We start from the raw sequence: 5,369 nt of genomic DNA on the forward strand, positions 1-5,369 counted from the left end.
CAGTGAGAGGCCCGCGTACCACAAAAAAAAAACAAAAACAAAAACAAAAAAAAAAACTGCCTTGTGATGGAAGATGGCACCTTTCCTGATAATGTCAAAATTCATTTCTCAAAACCTGAATAACTGGCAGGAGCACATAATAGATGAACAAATTCTATTAGAAATGGGAATGCATTTAAAATATAGGACATAACTTTAAAATATTTAAAAATTTTATTGTTGCACAACTAATACTTAGTCATTGTAGTAAAAAATTAGAAAATACTGAAAAGAAGAGATTAATCACCTATAAACTCACCATCCATACTATGGGAATTTTCAAAAATATATAAAAGTGGAGAGCGAGTATGATGAATCCCCTGTACCCATCACCCATGTTTAATAATGATCAACATCCTGTCACTCTTGTTATCTATCGCCCCATCCCATCCCAAAGCATACAGTTTGACAAGCGGGGCTGGAATATTTTAAATCAAATTTCACCTATCGTAACACTTCACCAGAAAATACTTCAGTGTGCATCTCTAACAGACAGGCTTTAAAAAATATATAGCTACAATGCCATTATCATGCATAACAAAGTTAATTACTCCTTAATATAATTTCCATGATTTTCTCAAAAATGTATTTTAACAGTTGTCTTTGTGTGTTTGTTTGCAAATGAGGATACAAGAATTTTGTAACAAACCAAATTTTTAAGTCTTTAATTGTTTCTCCTTCCACTTATTTTTATGACATGTATGGTTGAAGAAATTAGGTCCATTGTTTTGAAGAATTTCCCACATTTTGGATTTGGTTGATTGCTTCCTTTGTGTTGGCATTTGACTTACTCTGTTCCTCTTTCCTTAAAATTTTTTTGCAATTTGGTAGTTAGATTTAGACATTGGTGTATAAATTTATTATATACACATTATTTCTATAACAATAAGATGTTCTCACTCTAGTTTTTGTAACTTGCTTTCACACTTCATATATCGTATATATAAAAGAAAGGTAACACTGGTCAGGAAACCATTTATCCTTGTTAACTTTTAAAATTTTGGAGAATAATGAAACAATTTAAAATACGATAAAAGTTTTAAGAGAAAAATTGATCAAAAGATATTAAAATAATAAATTTTCAAAATTACAGAATGCAACTGAATGATCTAAGAAATAGAAAAAAACAAAAGGCAGAGAAAGTGAAAATCAGAATAATGGAGGTTAGATGGGAAAAGAGGAAATACAAAGAAGAAAAGAAGCACTACAATGAAACTAAAAAATGTTACAGCTGTGAGGGTCCTGAGGTAGGATGTGTCTTTTCTGTCTGCCAAACATATTACCGCAGATTGTTGTTCTAAAGTCTTTTCACAACCATTTCTCACATAAGGAGATTACAACTCCCCAACTGTGTAGATTAAGTTAAATTCCTGGTAGAACTACAGAAGGAAGGTACACGCCCTCCTACTTCTCAGTTTCTCTGAGGCAATTCTTGTGGTTAGGTATTCCAACTTTTCTTTAGATTCTCAGAGATGCTTGAGTAACTTTTCAAAAAATTCTTTTATTCTCCCTTCAGGGTAAATGAAGTTTTATATACATTGGTGACTGGGCCCTGAAATTTTTCTCCTAAAGATTAATTCCAGTAAAGGGGATAGGGGCAACTCAGATTTATAAATGTGCATTTGGGGGGGTGGGGCAAGGTAGTGGGTGTTCTAATGGTTTAGAGAAAGGTTCTTCTGGCCAAAAGAACTCACTATTAAATCTTACTTCATAGTGTCTATCACTTAGCATATCTGATGCCAGTATGTCATTCTGGCTTTTCCCTCAAGGACTGCCCTCATTGCCACTCATTTCCTTGTCATTGGATGTCTTGCCCTGTTTGCCACGTAGACCATTAAGTCACATTATTACATGGACATTTTCCTCATTTATATGTCACCGTTTGGCAGCTGAGGGCTGGAGTGGGTTGACATAGACCCATGGCTGCTAGAAGATTTTACTTAATTTGAGATTACATAGGACTGACTTGGGAAAGAGGTTTGCTGACATCCTTACTGCAAAACAGGAAGCAAAAGGTACACCACTCTATTAATCTCACTCCAACATCCATTGTGTGCAGCCTCACAGGTTGGAGAAAACAGGAGTTAACTGGAAGGCACACTTGGTGACAACGGAGTCACTGGGGAGATCCCCTAAGAATGTGTTCTTATTCTTATTTTTCATACTTATTGGTATATTTTCTTTCTTCTTGTTATCTCCAGTCTTACAGTGGAACTAAAAGATTCTTAACTAAGATAACATACAAAGAAATACTGGCACTAATCCACGGAAATAGGTGAGAATATTATATATCATCTTAATCACCATCTTCTGTTTATCAGTCTGAGGCTAATTAGAAACTGGCTCTGGTTAAATTAAGTAAATAAACGTATTTAAAAGGAAGATGTTGCATAGCTCACACAGTAGAAGGGAAAACAGGATAACCATGCCTCAGAAAAAAAATTGAACTATGACAGCTTTCGGCATCTCAGTCAGAAATTCAGAGACAGTTTCTTCTGAGCGCCCACAACTCAACTTTAAGACCACCATGGCATTCTATTCAAGACTCAGATTCCCAGGAGAGACAGAATCTTGGTTTATGTACTACCTGTTAGTTAGGAAGGGGCGGGTCACTGTGGTTTAGTCTAAGAGCACTGTGCCATTAAAATGGAGGAGAAAGGGCTACTGGAAAGACAACAACTGATATTCACCCTACCCACGACCATTGGATCTCTACAGAGAGAAATTGAGGAGAATGGGGCAAGGTCATTAGCTATATATACTATATATACTATATGTAGTATATATATATACTATATATATATATACTACATATAGTATATAATATCTATCTTTAGACATAGAGCTTAAATGTGAGAAAAATCAAAAGATGAAAATAAGGGCTTCCCTGGTGGCGCAGAGGTTGAGAATCTGCCTGCCAATGCAGGGGACAAGGGTTCGAACCCTGGTCTGGGAAGATCCTACATGCCACGGAGCAACTGGGCCCGTGAGCCACAACTACTGAGCCTGTGCGTCTGGAGCCTGTGCTCCACAAAAAGAGAGGCCGCGACAGTGAGAGACCCACGCACCGCGATGAAGAGTGGCCCCCACTTGCCACAACTAGAGAAAGCCCTCGCACAGAGACGAAGACCCAACACAGTCATAAATAAATTAATAAATAAATAAATAAATTTATTTAAAAAAAAAGATGAAAATAAGAATATGAACGTAAGACCTGAGTCTTGTCGTAACAGGTATAAAGAGATATGATGGTAAACGTACCAGAAGGGGCCAATACTTTAAGGGGATTATGACTTTCAAATAAGAACCCATTAGAGAAGATGCCACCTCAAAGTTCCTTAAAAAATGGATGTAGAGGGCTCCCCTGGTGGCGCAGTGGTTGGGGGTCCGCCTGCCAATGCAGGGGACACGGGTTTGTGCCCCAGTCTGGGAGGATCCCACGTGCCGCGGAGCGGCTGGGCCCGTGAGCCATGGCCGCTAAGCCTGCACGTCCAGAGCCTGTGCTCCGCAACGGGAGAGGCCGCGTTAGTGAGAGGCCCGCATACAGCAAAAAAAAAAAAAAAAAAAAAAGGATGTGGAGAAATCTTGTATAATCCTTTGAAAATGGTATGTCAAGAAAGTAACAAATAAAAATAAATGAAGGAAACCAGAAAAAGGAAATATGAGGCGTTAAAATATATCATTAGAAATCAGATCAATAAAACTAGATTAGAAATTTAATGAAGTGGGGGAGAATTCTTGTATCGTTTGTTGCTGAGGGAAGGCAGCCTCATTTGTTTTTTTGGACCTAAATGTCTCTTTCTCCACCCCAGATTTGACATTATTATTCAGTACTGTTCAGATCAATGTAAAGACCTGTGTTAGTCTCAATTGTTGCTGTAAAAAATTATCACAAACTTAGTGGCATAAAACACATAAATTTATTATCTCACAGTTATGTAGATCACAAGTGTGACACGGATCTGAGAAAACATCCAGGGATCGGCAGGGCTGCAGTACTTTCTGGAGGCTGTGGCGGAGACTTTCCTTGCTTTCAGAAGCCACTCATATTCCCTGGCTCAAAGCAGGCAGTGCCCGGCCCTTCTAATGTCTCATTTCTCTGACCTTCTTCTGTCTTCACATCCTTCTCAGACTGAAGCCGAGAAAGATTCTCTGCTTTTAAGGACTCCTGTGATTAGACTGGGGCCATCCAGACAATTTCCCTATTTTAAGGCCCGCTGAATAGCAACCTTAATTCCATTTGAAACCTGAGTTTCCTTTTGCATATTCACAGGTTCCAGAGACTAGGACATGAACATCTTTGAGAGGCCATTATCCTGCCTACCACAACATGGGACAAGAATAGAAGGGAGAACTTTTTTAACAAGCTGGGATATAATTGCTAATATGTTTAGATAATAAGATGATACCATGGCCTATTAGGAGTATGATGGTCTATGTATTTTTTTGCATTTTATAACTTTTCCTGTCATGAGTATTATCTTTATTAAAGAAAAATAATGAGTTGGATAATTTGATTGACATTTTTATCATCTGTGAGGTACCACAGTTAATAGCATGTTAGAGTTCTAAAGGCAGTTTCTGTTAATGAAAAAAATTTTAAAAAGAAAGAAAAACAATAAACCTTGTATTTAAAATAGTAAAACTATTAGGTACACATCTATAAAAGGAACTTTACTGAGAAACAAAATAATATTTGAAAAACACAAGCATGCTAAGTCCTGAGACTATAAATTCAACTGTTTCAGAATTAATTTAGAAGTTTAATGTTATTTTAATAAAGTTACCATGGGGAGCATTTAATATAATTTTCTTTTAGAATTGAACCACATTTTAACAAAATGTATTTGGCAGAATAAACAGTCTAAACAATTTAGACTATTTTGAAAAAAGATGAGGATGGTCGGAAAGGATTTTCCCATCAGATATAAAATGAATTTTGAAGCTGCAATGCATAGAACTGAAGTAGATATGTCAGAAATAGGCCATACGTGTAGTACTCTTCTGAATCAAATACTACTGGTGTATACACAATACAGTACCTGTTTGAAGAGTGAAGGCAAATAAATGTTTGTATTGGGTACTTGCCAAGGAGATTCAAGCTTTGATACAGAAGAGAAACCCCAGAGATCATTCAACTTGTTAAAACTTAAACACTTGATGGAAATTTATTTCTTCTTAGCAAAACTGTCATGTCTTTTAGAAAAGTAATGTCTCTTATCATTGAAAGAATTTTTATTATTGAAAATTTTCAGCTTTAGATGAAGTCAAGAAACCTCACTCAGATACTTATTTCATTATGTCTCAAAGGATTTCGATTTTTTTAAAAG

The 5,369-nt window shown here is 36.5% G+C and overlaps 1 non-coding gene across 1 annotated transcript; it reads left to right on the forward strand.

Moving 5' to 3' along the window:
- Positions 1-4,542: 4,542 nt before the first annotated feature.
- Positions 4,543-4,616, forward strand: LOC132423759 (small nucleolar RNA SNORD28). Its single transcript, XR_009519069.1, has one exon. It is a non-coding gene; the product is annotated as a small nucleolar RNA SNORD28 (small nucleolar RNA).
- The last annotated feature ends 753 nt before the right edge of the window (positions 4,617-5,369 follow it).

The sequence above is a fragment of the Delphinus delphis genome, chromosome 3 (genome assembly GCF_949987515.2).
Source record: "Delphinus delphis chromosome 3, mDelDel1.2, whole genome shotgun sequence".
NCBI classification, from domain to species: Eukaryota; Metazoa; Chordata; class Mammalia; order Artiodactyla; family Delphinidae; genus Delphinus; species Delphinus delphis.